This window comes from Lagopus muta, chromosome 7, assembly GCF_023343835.1.
Source record: "Lagopus muta isolate bLagMut1 chromosome 7, bLagMut1 primary, whole genome shotgun sequence".
NCBI classification, from domain to species: Eukaryota; Metazoa; Chordata; class Aves; order Galliformes; family Phasianidae; genus Lagopus; species Lagopus muta.
This window is the reverse complement of record NC_064439.1, coordinates 43,409,077-43,429,297: the sequence shown is the minus strand read 5'-3', so window position 1 is coordinate 43,429,297 and position 20,221 is coordinate 43,409,077. Positions and strand designations below refer to the sequence as shown.

Below are 20,221 nucleotides of genomic sequence, written 5' to 3'. Positions count from 1 at the left end.
TGTATTTCTGCTGGACAGTTTTCAGTCCTCTAAGGTCCAAGTATATTCTTCCTGAGATGACATCTACCTCTAGAGAGAAAATAAAAAAGAAATATATAGTCTATGGCTGATAGCTGAAGAGCAGCCAACTCTCCCTGAAGCCCAGAGTTCAGAAAGCTCTGCGTGCCCTTTTGATTAATTTCTTTTACAACAGCGCAATGATCACCCCCCAGGAATTTAAGCTGTTTTGTTGGTTACAGACTCAGGGAAGCCTGGTTTCCTACAGATCTGTATTTTTGCCTTTGTTTTCTTCTCTAAGTGCCTTTGCAGAACTGTCACTGTGGTGTCAAGTGTAAGACATCTCTCCTCTCTTTCCCTGGATGTGCTCCACTGCCTCTCCCTCTCACACATCTGTACCTTTTCACAGGCTTTGAGGCATTTCCTCTTCCTTGAGATGTGGCTGAAATTGTTCTATTTATTCAAGGTAATTATGTGGGTACTTACAGACAGATAAGACCATTTCATACCTGCTTTTCTTGAAGAAAAAAGAAAGAATGTGAGTGTGTCACTGGCCAGCAGCATAAAGCATTTGCATTGAAGGCATGAAAAAAGCTCTGGCTGTAATATATGCAGAGTCTGGAATATAATTACAGGATATACACTTCTGCTAGGGTTTGTTAATAAACTGACTGGAGTGTTGTTTTATGATAAAATGGAGTTGCACAATGAGGCAGCGTCACACGAGTTACCCACATGGACTGCTAATGCACCACACGTGAGGATATGATTCCATGTCTTGATCTCTGACTGCTACAGCAAGCTACTCTTTTGCTATTATATGCCTTTTCTTTTCATATCATTGTGATAAAGTATGATATCACAGAATTACAGAGGTTGGAAGGGACCTCTGGGGCTGGTTCCAGTGCTGAGCAGCTTCAAGAAGAGAAGATGGATGGAAGAGACAGCCAGACACCCATATTCTGGTGGGGGTTGCGTTATTTAAAGGCAGAACAAAAACAATAGGCAATTCCTTCTGGATCAAACCCAGCTTCTGAGTGTGGATGCAAGTGAGAGACTTCCACTGAAATGGAAGTGGAAAGAAATGTTCTCTGTGCCCAGCAAAACACACTGTTCTTCCCAGAAAGAAGCTGTTTGTTTCCAGGCGTCGAGTCAAAGGAAGTCAAATGGTTGCTTTGCAGAATTGTTTGTGCATGGATGGCACAGGGCTCAGGGTGTACATCCAGGGGTGCTGGAAATCACCACTTAACTTTCCCTTCTTTGCCTCAGACCTCTGAATTGGGTTATTTTACAAGATTTACTTTTTAGAAGAATGCCTTTGGCTATATCTGTCCACTATGACCTATCACTTACGTTGTGAGACACAGTGGAAATTAAAGAAGCTGTTATTCTATGGGAACCTTCTAATTCAGAAAAGAAAATTTGGATTATGTTTTCAAAAACAACAGTAGGAAAGTGAAAACAGTGAATGCCTTTTGGTGTGTGATGGTGGAAGAACCTGAAAGCATAGGAAGAATAGTCTAAGACCCCAGTATTGCTACTTGTATTGCAAAGGACCGTTTAAAGTAAAGCTTCTTTGTGTCTTAATTTCCTGCCCCAAAGCCTCTGGGTTACTTGATAAGCAGAAATGCTGCCCAAGGAATAGCTTCAGCACATAAAGTTTCTTAGGGAAATCACTAGAAAATGTGTTTATCTTGATCCTCAAGGGAAATACCAGAATGGTGTTGTCTAAAACCACTGCCTAAGCAGCAAGGACAATTTTCTAACCACTATCTAGCGCAACACAAGGTGAGGCATACTGTGTGCAATGCTCAGAGCAGATTGTCACTGCAGTGGCGATGAAGAGGAACTGAAGAGTCATTTGTGTTGAATTAAAACAGCACAAAGCACTGGAAAGTACTGACTTAGCTGGCCAACGTAGTTATTATCTCTGGGCTCAAGCAATAAAGAATTCTGTTCTTCTATACTCTAACTGTGGGGAAACGGCCCTCAGCAAGGAAAAGCAGCAGTGCTGTTCTGTAACCACCTGCCCTACTGCTCCAGTGGGACACGGGGATGCTGAAAGGCTCTCAGGAGACATGGCTGAAGGGGGCTTTCTGTGCAGTGACCCACAGGCTTTGTGCAGCTCTATCAGCTTGAGTCCCAGTGGGAGATGCTCAGAGAGATTTGCTGCTAAGAAAAAAAAAAATCACATCTTGTTTGTTTTGAGAGCTTTTAATCACTGTTTCCTTGCTTAGTAGAATCTGCAAACGGTGTAAAGGACACCAAGCAATCTAAATGCACCCATTTCCCTCAGCCTTTTTGGCTGTGCCATCCCCTGACATTGCTCTGCCAGGTGAAGTCACAATCTCACCCAGCAGTCAGGAGCACAGAGTGGCAGCTGTGCTGCATTGCCACAGCACGGGTCATTGCAGAGCCACCACACAGCACTCCTCCATCTCTGGGACCTCATTTCCCCCCATGCCAAACCCCACAGAAACTTCAGAAAGGGAAAAGGTCAGCCACACAGAAAATGTGGCATTTATCAAAATAGAAAGGCTAGAAGGGGATATGCTATTTAAGATGAGTGCCATTACGGTCAGTTTGCTTTGGCAGGCCCAAATCTGCATGACTTTGTCAGAGAAGCTGGGAAATGGATGTGGGGACAGTGAGCTGGTGAAGGAGGGATCGCTGCAAAGCGCATTGCTGGGCATGTTTTGTAGGAAGCACTCGGTGCTTCCTGGCCCTGCTGGGAGCAGTGTTCAGCACGTGACTGGAAAAGTGTAGGTGTGTGGGAGACAGGAAAAAGATTGTGGGGAACCAGTGGAATAAGATACCGCTTTTCTTCCAATTATTATTATTTTTTGATCCATCTGGAGTTTCAAGCAGCCTTGCCAAGTCAGAAGAAAAGATCTGCTCTTCATCAGTATTGCTGCATGTCTCAGCTGATGCATGTTCATGGGTCATTAAGGAAGTTTCTTGAGAGGAAACTGCCCTCTCAGGGCTGGGAGAAGCCTCACAACTCTGTGCTTGTGCAGTGTGAAAAACAAACCAAAGAGTTTATGTGGTCAGCCATTTGCTCTGACTTGACTGCTAGCTAGCCAGAACTGAGAATATTATTATCTTACATTATTGAAGAGTTATATTGTTATTAAAGATCTTATCGGGGTCAGAAAAAATCCATACATAGGTTAAATACATGTTTTAAATAGAATACGTGGTCATCCATCAAATGTCTTATTTATACGTATTTATATACATATTATATATATACTAAAAACTGTCTAAGCTGAGCTCTGGTAAGTGCTGTTATATATTTATCAGTCTATCCCAGAAACACAGTGGATTCACTTATGCAGTGTAGAAACCAAGGCTGGTGATATTTCATATAAAGCTCCGACCTGAGAGTTGGAGGGGGTGGGGGAATGTGTTTTGACTCTGTGACCAGCTCATGGGGAACAGCCTGTAGCACCAAGCATCGTCCTGCTGGCAACACTCAGTGCTTTGGACCTGCCATGGCAAGAAAGTTTTCTGTAGGTTGGGCTGGTTTCTCTGATCAACTTGATGTGAGAACCAAGTCAAGCCACAGAGAGCATTTCTGGCCCTTTGTGATGCCTGTGAGCAGTCCCATAAAACAGGGCTCTGTAGCGTGCAGACACACCTATATAGTGGAGTACAAACTGTCTACTTCAATCCTAAAATGGTCCTGGTAAAAAAAAAGGTCACATAAGATGAGATTGTGTACAACCTTACATTTATTTTGGCAGGCAATCTATGAAAATGTCAAAACTCTATTCAAGCCCCAGTCTAGGTTTAATTTTAAAACATATGTTAGTAGTGCTAGGCTCAGATATTCTGTTTTTCCAAGTAACAATGCTATTTCGTCCAGAATGATGAATCTGAACCTTCTGTTGTGTTACAAGAGCATGTTTGCTATCTTTCCCTTCCTTATTACCCCTTAGAAAAACAAACATTTATAAGCAGTTATTGGCCCATTCAAACAGCTGACTCGAGCTCTTGTGGCTTACAGATGTTTGCTGTCTTACTGAACCCCTCCTCAAGCAACTGCCAGCAGTTGTGGTCTAACAGGACCCTGGCATGGCCCAAGCTCTGGTTGAGTCAGGGCCACCTGTTCGTGTGCTTTTTTAGGTAGTAAATATTACATTTGAAATTCAAGGCAGTATGAAGTTTTAGGTTTTTGCAATTTGCTAAAAATTGCTGGGCTGAAGGGAAATAGCTTCATTTGTCAACACTTAAAGTGGTAAATGTAGCATTCTTGAAATCCAATACTGGCAAAATGGGAAAATATGATTCCTTTTTATCTTAAAGGAAAAACTGATTTGAAATGTAACCCATGAAAAGGTTACTCTGACATAATCCATTATCTACTAAAGACCTTCAGTTATTTTTTTCAAACCTAGTCTGATATTCAGTTTTAATAGGCCACCACTTTTCTACCAAGCTGAACAGCCTGCACAACATCCAGATATCAAGAGAAATGTTTCCTGGAAGAAAGCATTGCGTGGGAAATGCTATGTGTGTGCCTGCCATAGTGGCCTTCGGCAGCTCTTGCTCTGAGTTGTCTGGGGAGATAGACTAGGGGAAAGCCTTTACCAGGCTGCAGCAACATGACCAGCTTGTGGGATGTTTGGTGACAGCCTGGCCCCAGGAAGATGCCCTGACTGCATTCTGTAGCTTGTGGATTTGCTTGAATGGCCTGAATGGCAGCAGGCTGATATTCTGTATTTGCAAGGAGGTTTCCATCAGCTGAGCACTGGGCCAAAAAAGGGACAGATGGAATGCTTTAAAGAGGAGCTGGGGGAAGTGTGGAAGTCATTCTGTACAGACTGTGGATGGACACCAGTTGAAACCACTATGTTTTGTACTTGTGTTTGCACAACGTATAAATGAATACCTTTACATGACAAACAGGCTCCTTCAGGCCAGATCACCTCCTCCTTCTTCACACAGGAGAGCACAATCGTGTGTTTCATGTAAGAATAATGAGAAATGATGTTGCTAAGGTGAAGGTTTAAGGCTCTGGCACAGATGTAAGACTTCATGTCCGTTCACACTGAACTAAAATTACTGGCTGCTTTGACACAGTGAAGCTTTTAGTTTCCAGGATTTAAAACAAACTTGGGCCCACTGAGGCTGTGTGAGCCATTCATTTCCATAGAAACCATACCTTGAGCTCTTCTTTGTAGTTCCCCTTTAAGCAAGGAAATGAATGGCCTCTCTGAGTGTTGAGCTTTAAGCATGAAGAGAGAGGATTAGGCTAGCCTCCCTTTGCAGTGTAAGACCTGTAGTGATTGCCTGGCCCCTAGTGCACCAAAGCTGTTAGGCATAGTCTTTTCTCATTAAAAACAAAACAAGTTTTTGCAGTAGAAAGCAAATGAGATCAAGCCTTGAGCCCCAAAAGGCTGGTTCTGACCATGGTCACCAACACCCTCATCTAGAGGCTGTTTCAGGCAGACACACAGCAAAGCTGGGACAGTTAAAATGGTGTGTTTCATGTATGCCCGTATGTGATGCATTTCAAGATGCTCTGTGAACCTGACATTTTCTCTGACCATTCAGAGGCACCTTTCACTGTTTGAAGGAGAAAAGAGTTTGCATCCTCTGTAATTTTTGTCTTCAGCTCTTGAGTGCAATAAGGCCTTGTCCCCATCCCAAAGTATTCCATCTGACATCTGCCCGCAGTCATGCCGTTTGGTCACCCAGTGGTATAGATGGTTTGGAGCACACTGGGAGAGGCATCTGCTATTACTTCTAACATGACTTCAGAGCAGGAGCTCTGGGCATGTCACAGTTGAGAGGAAGCTGGGAATTGTTCTGTCTTCTAAAACGGAAGCTGTGCTTGGAGCTGTAACAGGTCAAGGGTGACTGAAAAATTTAGAGGCCCTTCTGCACCTGTTATGTCATTTGAATATGGAACACTAACCTCATGTTGGAGTGCTTTCATGCTGAATGTTCCTTCCTGTTCCTACAGCTATGTAGTTCAGTTACTTGACTGTGGTTGTTTTGCACACTTGTCACCTTGAAACAAAGTGATGAAGGCACTCTCAAGCATGCTGTGATGGAAGACCAATTTTGATCATCTGATCTAAATCCGAATTCAATCATGGTTCAAGTACTTGGATTTGGAGTTTCCACATGACCCAGTACAGGAGTGTCTCACAACAAAATATGAGTCCCTATCTTGTTTCCCATGGAGTAAAGCTTGCCAAAGAGGAACTTTGGCAGAAGAAAGGATAAAACATTTAGTTAAGCTTTTAGGGACAAAGAAACTTCAAAACTGAGGTTGCCTGGTGTGGAAAAAAAAGATGTATTTAAAGAACCAGACTGACATAAAAAAACAAGGAGTGTTTCCTCAAGCAAGTATTTTGAGATGCTTCATGCATCTATTTTCCCTATCTATAAAACCAGGCAATAGTTCCCAATTTGCTGCACCCAGGTTGCAGAAAGATTGTCAAAGTGACACGTACACCAGCTTTCTGCTACTCTCGATGGTGCCTTCTGCATTTTTCCACTGTCTGGATGTTAGCTTTGACAGTTTCTGGAGAAGACCTGTGCACCAGATCCTTCATCTAGAGCAGTATGCTCTTTATGTTTTTTTTCTTCTCAATTTAGGATGGTTGTGCTGGGGTTGTGTTTTCTATGTTTGCTAGCAAACTCTCCACATTTCCCTTCGTTTGTTGACCTGCATATTCACATTACACCCAAATTTACTACCCATGGTGTATTTCATGTATGTTGGATTTATGTTCTTTCCTCTTACCACTTCCCACCTCGAAATAGTTTACAGTGAGTTCTCCAGGTTGCATTTCTCTGAGGGCCAGTAGTAGGCCATTAATGAGCCATTTGTAGACCTGGGACCTCCCTTACCAACCTGAGCTGGTATTTCTCAAAGCTGCATCTTATTTTATTATCCTACAAACAATAATTACTGTTATCAGTTACAAAATCTGTGTAACAACAGGTGTTGCATCACACAACATTACACTGCTGTGTAGGTAGATAACAGTTACCTACCTGGTCATTAGAATGATGCTACAAGAGGAACCAAATCTACACTTGGGCCAGGCAGGGTCTGACAGGTTTCAGGGCTACTTAATACAAACCTGCACGCTCTTAACCGTGGTTTCACCTGATACCTCTTCTGTCTAGAAGAATATAGATGTGAAACACTTAGCCAAAAGGAGCTTTTAATGCAGGCATCTGTAGACATGCTGCATAGGCAGTGATCACAGTCTTTCCAGAAATGCCCTCTGTAAACAAAATCAGAGATCTGCAGGTCCTGAAGAGCCCTCCAGCTCCCAAGAGCTCTGCTCTGAAGAAAGACTGGAAATCTGCATCTCAGAACGTGCAGGAGATTTTACTGGTAAGACCAAACGTTCAGCTTCACCTCTCAGTTTGGAGTCTGCTACTACCAAAAGGAAGGTGGAGCAGAAGTACCAGTCCTGCTGGTGCCAGTGGTGTCCCCATGGAGAAGGTGCTAGGCAGGATGAGCAAGCTCTCACTGGTGTTGCCTATATGTCTCTGTTCCACACAGGGCAAAAAAAAGATAAATAGCAAAGCACTTTTCCTGAACAATAAACACCCAGGAAAAGGTTTATAAGATTACAGTATACTTCCAACAAAATAACCTGTAATTTTGGGATGAGCAAAGTTAAATTGTCATCAGTAACTAGAGTAAGACGTTGACCCATCTAGCGGCTGCAGTAGTTTTCCCAGTGCCACTGAAACAGGAAACAGATTTGTGGATCTCACCTGAGCAGGGAGCTCCTGGTCCTCTGTTCTTCTCATTCACTGCTTCCTGAGGGAAAGAGAAAACACAAAGCAAGAAGCTGAGAAAAGGGTTCCTGATAGCCAGGCTGAAGTTCCCTCCTCCATTCTTACCCTGATCTACTAATAACTTAGGGCAGCAGCAACCCTGCTGTTTTGGAAAGGGCTGCACGTGGGCTTTGAGGTTAGCTTTGGAGGGACTGAAAGACTCCTTCTAAGAAACAGGTCTCTGCTAAGACTGAATCAGTTACAACTGAACAAATAGCAGAATGTGTTCCTGCAGGAAAAATATAATCCGTGGGGGGTTAAGTTTCTCTGAAGGAGTGAAGGAGAAATTTGTAAAGGTATGACTTGGAAGAGAAATAAAGGATGTGTGTTCCTGCACCAAAAATAAGCTACATAATAGATTAAACTGGGAATTTATTGTCACAATTTTAAGGAAAGTATGTTCAATAATATTTGGTTATTAAAATGCCTCTGAATAACAAGAAGAAGTTTATCAAGGAAAAGCACAAAGGGAGAATAAGATGTAGCTAGGAAAAAACATGGTATTGAAGGTATTTTAGCTAGGAATTGTTGCTAGAAAGGGTTTTGTGGTGTTACACAAAACAGATAAAAAGCACTGGTTTCAGTCTGACATTGGGTAATTTTGCTTCCTTTTCCAGATTGGTCGTGGTGCTGGTATGTGATGTACAGTGCCACTATTTCTTCTGGATTGTAAATGGCTCTGAGCAAAATTAATGTCTTATTTCATCCAATAAATAAATAGATAATCATAGAATGGTTTGGGTTCAGAGGGATCTTAAAAACCACCTGTATGGGAACTGTTGAGTCACAGCCTGAAGCACTGATTGCTCACCTGAGGCGAGCACTGAGTCAGCCCTGGAGCACAGGTGAAGGCAATTCAGCTGTGTGATGGAAGGGGTGGAGCCTGGCTGCACCTCTCCTAGACCCATTGAAGGGCTGACTGCCACAGGGGAAGGGTCTCTTGGTGGAGATCCCTCCTCTGTGGAGTCTTTCCTGTGAACCTGGATCCTCAGATACAGGTGGGTGTTCTTTCCCTGCTTGTTTCTTTTCCATTTGCACCACAATAATCTTTCCAGGTGTAACCCCACTTATTTCCAAACCTCATGCCATAGTTGTCTAAAGTTCCATCCAACTTGGCCTTAAACATCTCTAGGGATGGGGCACCTGCATGTTCTTTGGACAACCTGTTTCAGTGTCTCAGCACCCTCTGAGTAAAGAATTTATTTTTTGTTTCTTATCTGAGCTTACGCTTTGCTAGGTTAAAGCCCTTACCCCTTGTCCTGTCTCTATGCTCCCTGATAAAGAGTCTTCCAGCTTTCCTGTAAGCCCTTTGAAGTATGGGAAGGCTGCATTGAGGCCACTTGGGAGCCTTCTCTTCTACAAGCAGAACATAGCTCTCTTGTCTGTCTCCATAGGAGAGGTTCTCCAGCACTTTGGTCATCCTTATGGCCTCCTCTGGACCCACTATGACAGCTCCGTGTCCTTCTTATGCTGGGGACCCGAAGCTGAATGTAGTACTGCAGGTGGGGTCTCACAAGGTAGGGGAGATTAGGAGAGTTTCCATTAGAGTTAGTGCAGGCACATCTTGAGCATCTGTGTATTTCCTGCAAAACTGTGTGGAAACAGACCTTTCTGCAGTTGTTCTGAGCACTGATAACAGTAACTGTTAATTTTCTCTTCTAGATGTCATCTGGAAGATGTTCTCTGGCATCCAAGGATGTGGTTCATTTCTAACATGAAGCAGGTGAGGAAATTTGGATCATTTCTTCAGGGGCTTTGTTGCATGAAAGTAGAAGACATTCCTCTTGCTTAAACCAATTTAACTTCACTGAAATGCTGGATCAACCTGCAGGTAGGGATCTGATCTATAGAACACACAATCTTATTCTTTTTAGGTTTCACTAAGAAATGGAATACGAAACAATTTAAGGAGGATTCAGCAAAATATAATTGCTCTTAAAGCAAGCAAATTAATGTTTCTTTGAGTGTCTCTGTCAATTCTGCTTTTTACTGTTAGAAAGTTAGATTACCTTTCGATTCCATATACCTTGTCTTTTTTTTTCTTTTTTTTAACAGAATGTGAAATAAGCCTACAAGCAATACAACAAATGTACTACTTTAGAAAAGTAATGTGAATACCTGAGATCCATTCAAACCAGTCCAGGTGTGGGTGTGGTATGCAGGTAGGACAACTTCAATGCTGAGTAAATTGTTTTGGGACTACTGAAGTTCTCAGAAGAACATTCCTGTTGGCTTCTGCCAGTGATAGTGCTGGTGGGGTTTCTCAGTTTGCAAGCACTTCCTTTGCAGTCTAAAATTAAGGTGCTGAAATCAAAATTCTGTTTACAGCATAATGCAGTGGTAACTGCTGAGAATTACTGAATCCAGTGTGCATTTTTAAAGTAACATCCTAAATGTCCTGGGTATGTTTCTCATTTGTAGCATGCATCAGTTGGCTGGTACCTGGAGCGTTTTCCATTTTCTGCTGACATTTTCACTGCAAAATAACTATCCAAATATAATGCTTTTGAATTCCTACCGTAACGGATGTCTCTGAGTTAATGCTTCTAAAAAAAAATTATTTGGCCTTCTACTAAGCCACCACAAAAATTGTATTTAAAGGGATTGGATATCATTTACATATAATCGTGAATGCCTCTTTCCTAGCAGGCGGAGATGAGTATGTAATCTCTTTTCAGCAGCTTTAGAGGTAATAGGGACACCTTACAACTAATTGCGACTGTTCTAACAAATATGGTCTTTCTAACCAAGCCTAGACTGTGCAAAAGCCAGCACTAAACTTACACCATTGAGGAAAACTGTAATAAAAAAAGGCATAAATTCCTATTAATTGTGTGCTTGTGTGTAAGTGATTAAGCAAAGCTGTATGGGTTTTTTTTCTGTGCTGTGTTGGAGGAGCGGATTAGATAATGATCCCAAAGCATGAAATCCTTGCATTTTTGACAGCTGTGTAGCAGTGTGCCTCACCATACTCTTTAAATATATACAGCGAATTGTGAGGTGACACTGCCAGCATTCAGCGTGCAGAAGCAGCGTGTGGGGGTAAGAAATTCAGCTTGTACCTTTCTATACTGTTTGCAGCACATCTATTTTTAACACCTGACAGAGGACTTTGCCCCTGCACTCTTCAGAGCACGAGCCTGTCAGCGTTGCTCATCACTTCTGTTTTTCCCTGACTGGAATAACTTGTAGGGGGATTTTGAGAAGTAAGCAGACAGCAGACATGACGTGCACCATCAGGGGCTGATAGCAAGCAGCAATAAGCCATACTCTGAAGCAGGATCAGTTTTATTTCCTCCTCCCTCTGCTTGCCCTGTTTTTTTGTTTTGTTTCGTTTTTTTTAAGGCTCTCAGTATTGCCTTGGGGGAGCTGGAGGAAAGGAAGTGAGGAGCAGCTGCAGCACACCGTGGGCACCAGGCCCATGCCAAGCTGAGGGCCTGGTCCAAGGGTTGGTGCAACCTCTGGAAAAGGAGCACATGGATGTGAATCATGGAAGTGGTTCATTGCTTTCCTGTTCCTGTTTGGGGCTGGTGCAGAGGGTGTTGAAACTTATGGCAGGCACAGAGTCTGAATACGCTGTGTGGTGCGGGCTGGAAGAGTGCAGTGCAAGAAGTTTGTCCAGGCCAAGCTGTCAAATGGTGGTCAGTGCTAAGGTTGGTGAGAGGACGTGGTTCTTCCGGCTGCCAGAAATCAAATAGGGTCTTTAAAATGTCTTTAATAGGATGAAGAGGCATGAACAAATAGCAGCTAACCAGAAATAGTGCCTTTTATCATATTCCAGGTTGTCTGAGCCATGCTTGCAATTACCACTCCTGTGGCTTAGCAGCTTGTTGCTCCTCTTGCTCCCCCAGATTCCTCAGCATGTCCATTTCTGGTCACAGTGTGCTCCCTGGGCATGCCAGCTCTGACATTCCCCTTTTCTGCTCCCAGCTGGCTTCTTACCAGACCTGCTGTGTGCGTACACATGCTGGGGCGGCGACAGCAGTGACAGTGATGCTGCTGCTTTAACATGGCTAATGCCAGTCTAGAAATCAAAAATGTGCCTGATTGTCTGCAGGGCTAAAGAAGTATTTGGTAACCAATACAGTCCTGCTTCACTGCAAAGCCACGTCCATTGCTAACAGACTGAAAAACTGCCCTATTTGGGGAATTCTATTTGGGGAATTCTATTCGGAGCCTGCTGTTCTTGCTTTCTTACTTATTTTGTAGAATCATAGAATGAATGGTTTGGGTTGGAAGAGACCTTTAAGAACATTTAATTCCAACTCCTTGCTATAGGCAGGGGCATCTCCCACTAGGCTAGGTTGCTCAAAGCCCCATCCAGCCTGGCCTTGAATGCCTCCATGGAGGGGGCATCCACAACCTCTCTGAGCAACCTGTTCCAGTGTCTCACCACTCTCATAGTAAAGAATTTTTTCCTAAAATCTAGTCTAAGTCTACCCTCTTACAGTTTAAAGCCAATTCCCCTTAAGGGTGCACTCGATCCCACTGTCCATGTCACCTACAAAGATTTAAGTAGCACTGGTCCCAGCACCAATTCCTGAGGAACACCACTAATCACCGGTCTCTACTTGGACATACAGCACAGCTGTTCACTGCAACTCTGAGTGTGACCATCCAGCCAGTTCTTTATGCAGGGAGTGATCCATCCATCTCACCATGCAGAAGGAGATGATGTGACATCTAATTGTGTTGAAGAGTTAAGGAAGCTGAAAGTTTCCCTACGTAGTCTGGGCACTTTTTTTGGGAGACGTCATGTCTTCTTCAAACTAAGTATATGAGAAAGAATGCAGGAGCTACTAATGCTTTTTTGTTTTTCTTTTACTCAATCTGGACAGCCTCTTTGTGGGTACATTTTATCATACAGTGGGGAGGTTAGGACAGGAGGGGGTGATGACTTCTGGCCAGGTTTAATTCTTTTTAATGCAACAACAGAAACTTAAGAGTAATCAGCGTTAAGATCTGCTCTCCTACCTCCTATTTCTAGTAAGTTGTTCCCAGAGTGTTTCACTCCTTTCCTTGGCCCATGGTTTTGGATTTTTCTTTTTTTTTCCTACCTTTCAACTCCCAGACACCTTTCCAAATTGTGATTAGCTTTTAAACACTTGCTCAGTCATCCTTGACGCTGAGCTGGGCTTCTTTCTTCTGCCTTAACAGGTTCACTTCCTTTGACAGCAAGGTTATATACTTTTACACACTGTCAAGTATCTATTCCTGTTCTCTTCCTCTTCTTTGAGCTCCTCAGCAAATATTTCACATTGCCATCAAACCTAATGGTGCTTACAGACTGGGATTTTTTTTACATTTACTTTTGATAATCTCTTTATTTTTCCCTTCTCCTGCACTTCAAGCATTGGACTGCCAGCCTGTGGGTTTTTTTTTTTTTAATTAAAAAAAAAAAGCCATTAATTTTACAGGCCCTAAATAACTGGGCTTGCTGAGATAGCACCAGTAAAAGTAAAGCCATCTGCAGTGCAGAAGTGAATCTGGGTGGTCAATACAAGCAAATCCACGATGTTCCTGGATTTCAGAACCTTCCCCTGTGGCTCTTCTTTCACTGAACTGCTGTTTGTGCAAACTCAGTGGGTTCCTGCTCCAAGAACACAAACCTCAGCAGCCGCGTGCAGACTAAATGTATATTGCTGCTGTCAGCTTAGCTGGGGCATAGCAGAGGCCCAATCCAATCCCTAGAGCGCTCAGCTCTGAAGGAAATCATCTGGTTATCTTGCTGTGGACAGAAGAAGACTATAATCCAAACCTTCAGCAGCTGCAGCTTGTCAATGACCCATGCTAAAAATCAGAATTTCTTTTGTAAGTTAAAGATCACAGGGAAAGTGGATGTCCAGGGTGTGTTTATCCGAGCACGTTCTGTACTGGCCTGCTCCCCACTGTCCAGTGGGAATACATGGATGCCTGACCCAGCAGAACAGGTAGGCATGCATTGATGTCTGCATGCTTCTGTCTGTGTTGGCACTGTTAAAGGAAATCTCATAGGCACGGGGCAGAGATAGCAAACCAATGACAGAGTGACCACCTCCTCCTGGAACAAGAGCACAGGAAAACTGGTAAGTCAAATTAAAGCCATATTAAGGAAAAATGGGGAACCTGAAAGTTTTGGAACGTCAGGTGGTGATTTGTTCTAGAAGCTAAATAGGAACTCTTTGAGAGGTATTTGAGAAGGCAATTTTTGGACAGACAAGTTTTCTGAGACAGCTCGTTATGTGGCTACCCAGGGAGAGGGGAACGTGACCAAGGAGGAACATAGTGGTTGTAGGGTGTAGGTTTGGGAACCTACACCCAGGAGGGGAGTAAACTCTTCAAAAGGGCTGACAACAGCAGGACTAGGGGAAATGGTTTTAAGTTGAAGGAGGGAAGATTTAGGTTAGATGTTAGGGGGAAGTTCTTTACTAGGAGAGTGGTTAGGCCCTGGAACGGGCTGCCCAGGGAGGTTGTGGATGCCCCGTCCTTGGACGTGTTTAAGGCCAGGTTGGACGGGGTCCTGGGCAACCTGATCTGAATGTGTATGTTTGGTGGCCCTGCTAGGCAGGGGGGTTGGAACTACATGATCCTTGGGGTCCCTTCCAACCCGGGTGATTCTGTGATTCTGTGATTCTGTGATTCTGTGATTCTGTGATTCTGTGATTCTGTGATTCTGTGATTCTGTGATTCTGTGATTCTGTGATTCTGTGATTCTGTGATTCTGTGATTCTGTGATTCTGTGATTCTGTGATTCTGTGATTCTGTGATTCTGTGATTCTGTGATTCTGTGATTCTGTGATTCTGTGATTCTGTGATTCTGTGATTCTGTGATTCTGTGATTCTGTGATTCTGTGATTCTGTGATTCTGTGATTCTGTGATTCTGTGATTCTGTGATTCTGTGATTCTGTGATTCTGTGATTCTGTGATTCTGTGATTCTGTGATTCTGTGATTCTGTGATTCTGTGATTCTGTGATTCTGTGATTCTGTGATTCTGTGATTCTGTGATTCTGTGATTCTGTGATTCTGTGATTCTGTGATTCTGTGATTCTGTGATTCTGTGATTCTGTGATTCTGTGATTCTGTGATTCTGTGATTCTGTGATTCTGTGATTCTGTGATTCTGTGATTCTGTGATTCTGTGATTCTGTGATTCTGTGATTCTGTGATTCTGTGATTCTGTGATTCTGTGATTCTGTGATTCTGTGATTCTGTGATTCTGTGATTCTGTGATTCTGTGATTCTGTGATTCTGTGATTCTGTGATTCTGTGATTCTGTGATTCTGTGATTCTGTGATTCTGTGATTCTGTGATTCTGTGATTCTGTGATTCTGTGATTCTGTGATTCTGTGATTCTGTGATTCTGTGATTCTGTGATTCTGTGATTCTGTGATTCTGTGATTCTGTGATTCTGTGATTCTGTGATTCTGTGATTCTGTGATTCTGTGATTCTGTGATTCTGTGATTCTGTGATTCTGTGATTCTGTGATTCTGTGATTCTGTGATTCTGTGATTCTGTGATTCTGTGATTCTGTGATTCTGTGATTCTGTGATTCTGTGATTCTGTGATTCTGTGATTCTGTGATTCTGTGATTCTGTGATTCTGTGATTCTGTGATTCTGTGATTCTGTGATTCTGTGATTCTGTGATTCTGTGATTCTGTGATTCTGTGATTCTGTGATTCTGTGATTCTGTGATTCTGTGATTCTGTGATTCTGTGATTCTGTGATTCTGTGATTCTGTGATTCTGTGATTCTGTGATTCTGTGATTCTGTGATTCTGTGATTCTGTGATTCTGTGATTCTGTGATTCTGTGATTCTGTGATTCTGTGATTCTGTGATTCTGTGATTCTGTGATTCTGTGATTCTGTGATTCTGTGATTCTGTGATTCTGTGATTCTGTGATTCTGTGATTCTGTGATTCTGTGATTCTGTGATTCTGTGATTCTGTGATTCTGTGATTCTGTGATTCTGTGATTCTGTGATTCTGTGATTCTGTGATTCTGTGATTCTGTGATTCTGTGATTCTGTGATTCTGTGATTCTGTGATTCTGTGATTCTGTGATTCTGTGATTCTGTGATTCTGTGATTCTGTGATTCTGTGATTCTGTGATTCTGTGATTCTGTGATTCTGTGATTCTGTGATTCTGTGATTCTGTGATTCTGTGATTCTGTGATTCTGTGATTCTGTGATTCTGTGATTCTGTGATTCTGTGATTCTGTGATTCTGTGATTCTGTGATTCTGTGATTCTGTGATTCTGTGATTCTGTGATTCTGTGATTCTGTGATTCTGTGATTCTGTGATTCTGTGATTCTGTGATTCTGTGATTCTGTGATTCTGTGATTCTGTGATTCTGTGATTCTGTGATTCTGTGATTCTGTGATTCTGTGATTCTGTGATTCTGTGATTCTGTGATTCTGTGATTCTGTGATTCTGTGATTCTGTGATTCTGTGATTCTGTGATTCTGTGATTCTGTGATTCTGTGATTCTGTGATTCTGTGATTCTGTGATTCTGTGATTCTGTGATTCTGTGATTCTGTGATTCTGTGATTCTGTGATTCTGTGATTCTGTGATTCTGTGATTCTGTGATTCTGTGATTCTGTGATTCTGTGATTCTGTGATTCTGTGATTCTGTGATTCTGTGATTCTGTGATTCTGTGATTCTGTGATTCTGTGATTCTGTGATTCTGTGATTCTGTGATTCTGTGATTCTGTGATTCTGTGATTCTGTGATTCTGTGATTCTGTGATTCTGTGATTCTGTGATTCTGTGATTCTGTGATTCTGTGATTCTGTGATTCTGTGATTCTGTGATTCTGTGATTCTGTGATTCTGTGATTCTGTGATTCTGTGATTCTGTGATTCTGTGATTCTGTGATTCTGTGATTCTGTGATTCTGTGATTCTGTGATTCTGTGATTCTGTGATTCTGTGATTCTGTGATTCTGTGATTCTGTGATTCTGTGATTCTGTGATTCTGTGATTCTGTGATTCTGTGATTCTGTGATTCTGTGATTCTGTGATTCTGTGATTCTGTGATTCTGTGATTCTGTGATTCTGTGATTCTGTGATTCTGTGATTCTGTGATTCTGTGATTCTGTGATTCTGTGATTCTGTGATTCTGTGATTCTGTGATTCTGTGATTCTGTGATTCTGTGATTCTGTGATTCTGTGATTCTGTGATTCTGTGATTCTGTGATTCTGTGATTCTGTGATTCTGTGATTCTGTGATTCTGTGATTCTGTGATTCTGTGATTCTGTGATTCTGTGATTCTGTGATTCTGTGATTCTGTGATTCTGTGATTCTGTGATTCTGTGATTCTGTGATTCTGTGATTCTGTGATTCTGTGATTCTGTGATTCTGTGATTCTGTGATTCTGTGATTCTGTGATTCTGTGATTCTGTGATTCTGTGATTCTGTGATTCTGTGATTCTGTGATTCTGTGATTCTGTGATTCTGTGATTCTGTGATTCTGTGATTCTGTGATTCTGTGATTCTGTGATTCTGTGATTCTGTGATTCTGTGATTCTGTGATTCTGTGATTCTGTGATTCTGTGATTCTGTGATTCTGTGATTCTGTGATTCTGTGATTCTGTGATTCTGTGATTCTGTGATTCTGTGATTCTGTGATTCTGTGATTCTGTGATTCTGTGATTCTGTGATTCTGTGATTCTGTGATTCTGTGATTCTGTGATTCTGTGATTCTGTGATTCTGTGATTCTGTGATTCTGTGATTCTGTGATTCTGTGATTCTGTGATTCTGTGATTCTGTGATTCTGTGATTCTGTGATTCTGTGATTCTGTGATTCTGTGATTCTGTGATTCTGTGATTCTGTGATTCTGTGATTCTGTGATTCTGTGATTCTGTGATTCTGTGATTCTGTGATTCTGTGATTCTGTGATTCTGTGATTCTGTGATTCTGTGATTCTGTGATTCTGTGATTCTGTGATTCTGTGATTCTGTGATTCTGTGATTCTGTGATTCTGTGATTCTGTGATTCTGTGATTCTGTGATTCTGTGATTCTGTGATTCTGTGATTCTGTGATTCTGTGATTCTGTGATTCTGTGATTCTGTGATTCTGTGATTCTGTGATTCTGTGATTCTGTGATTCTGTGATTCTGTGATTCTGTGATTCTGTGATTCTGTGATTCTGTGATTCTGTGATTCTGTGATTCTGTGATTCTGTGATTCTGTGATTCTGTGATTCTGTGATTCTGTGATTCTGTGATTCTGTGATTCTGTGATTCTGTGATTCTGTGATTCTGTGATTCTGTGATTCTGTGATTCTGTGATTCTGTGATTCTGTGATTCTGTGATTCTGTGATTCTGTGATTCTGTGATTCTGTGATTCTGTGATTCTGTGATTCTGTGATTCTGTGATTCTGTGATTCTGTGATTCTGTGATTCTGTGATTCTGTGATTCTGTGATTCTGTGATTCTGTGATTCTGTGATTCTGTGATTCTGTGATTCTGTGATTCTGTGATTCTGTGATTCTGTGATTCTGTGATTCTGTGATTCTGTGATTCTGTGATTCTGTGATTCTGTGATTCTGTGATTCTGTGATTCTGTGATTCTGTGATTCTGTGATTCTGTGATTCTGTGATTCTGTGATTCTGTGATTCTGTGATTCTGTGATTCTGTGATTCTGTGATTCTGTGATTCTGTGATTCTGTGATTCTGTGATTCTGTGATTCTGTGATTCTGTGATTCTGTGATTCTGTGATTCTGTGATTCTGTGATTCTGTGATTCTGTGATTCTGTGATTCTGTGATTCTGTGATTCTGTGATTCTGTGATTCTGTGATTCTGTGATTCTGTGATTCTGTGATTCTGTGATTCTGTGATTCTGTGATTCTGTGATTCTGTGATTCTGTGATTCTGTGATTCTGTGATTCTGTGATTCTGTGATTCTGTGATTCTGTGATTCTGTGATTCTGTGATTCTGTGATTCTGTGATTCTGTGATTCTGTGATTCTGTGATTCTGTGATTCTGTGATTCTGTGATTCTGTGATTCTGTGATTCTGTGATTCTGTGATTCTGTGATTCTGTGATTCTGTGATTCTGTGATTCTGTGATTCTGTGATTCTGTGATTCTGTGATTCTGTGATTCTGTGATTCTGTGATTCTGTGATTCTGTGATTCTGTGATTCTGTGATTCTGTGATTCTGTGATTCTGTGATTCTGTGATTCTGTGATTCTGTGATTCTGTGATTCTGTGATTCTGTGATTCTGTGATTCTGTGATTCTGTGATTCTGTGATTCTGTGATTCTGTGATTCTGTGATTCTGTGATTCTGTGATTCTGTGATTCTGTGATTCTGTGATTCTGTGATTCTGTGATTCTGTGATTCTGTGATTCTGTGATTCTGTGATTCTGTGATTCTGTGATTCTGTGATTCTGTGATTCTGTGATTCTGTGATTCTGTGATTCTGTGATTCTGTGATTCTGTGATTCTGTGATTCTGTGATTCTGTGATTCTGTGATTCTGTGATTCTGTGATTCTGTGATTCTGTGATTCTGTGATTCTGTGATTCTGTGATTCTGTGATTCTGTGATTCTGTGATTCTGTGATTCTGTGATTCTGTGATTCTGTGATTCTGTGATTCTGTGATTCTGTGATTCTGTGATTCTGTGATTCTGTGATTCTGTGATTCTGTGATTCTGTGATTCTGTGATTCTGTGATTCTGTGATTCTGTGATTCTGTGATTCTGTGATTCTGTGATTCTGTGATTCTGTGATTCTGTGATTCTGTGATTCTGTGATTCTGTGATTCTGTGATTCTGTGATTCTGTGATTCTGTGATTCTGTGATTCTGTGATTCTGTGATTCTGTGATTCTGTGATTCTGTGATTCTGTGATTCTGTGATTCTGTGATAGTGGCAACATCATTTGCATGCAGCCTTCACTCAGACTGGCATCTCATATCACACGTACATTATGGCAAATTCATGAAAACTGCCCCCCATCTTTTTTTCATTCATAGGTTTCATTTCACTTAGCAGAGAGGAAACTTCAAATAACAGCTGTGCTTATCACTTGAATGAGGATTAAGATGATATATTAATCATGGATTCGTGATTAACTCTTGTGCTATCGTGTAGCTAATCAAGCTCAAATCCCCACAGAGGGGAAGGTATCTGAAGAAGAAATAGCTTAAATTTGGCCAGGGTGTTGAAGATGTCTATTGTTTTTGTCTTTTGTTCATTAACTAGAGTGGTACATGACTCATCAGTACTGCAAAGAATTAGCTCCAGGGGCACCGTGCATACTGTGCTGTACTACAAATACAAAGGTCAAATTTTAATATGAAAGGTCTTGAAATTTCCTTTAGGAAAGATTCTATTTCAGACCAGTAGAGGGAGAGAGCAGGCTAAAGACATAAATTACTGGTTTTCATGAAGACTTATTGTGGAAAAACAAATTTA

The 20,221-nt window shown here is 41.7% G+C and overlaps 1 protein-coding gene across 1 annotated transcript in view; it reads left to right on the top strand.

The window, feature by feature from the left end:
- LOC125696427 (myosin VIIA and Rab interacting protein) overlaps window positions 1-20,221 on the top strand; it is a 332,017-nt gene that overhangs the window by 111,899 nt on the left and 199,897 nt on the right. The window contains exons 2-3 of the mRNA XM_048952071.1: window positions 9,475-9,535; window positions 9,868-9,974. The gene's annotated coding sequence lies outside the window, so the exon portion shown is untranslated. The remainder of the gene's footprint in view (window positions 1-9,474; window positions 9,536-9,867; window positions 9,975-20,221) is intronic.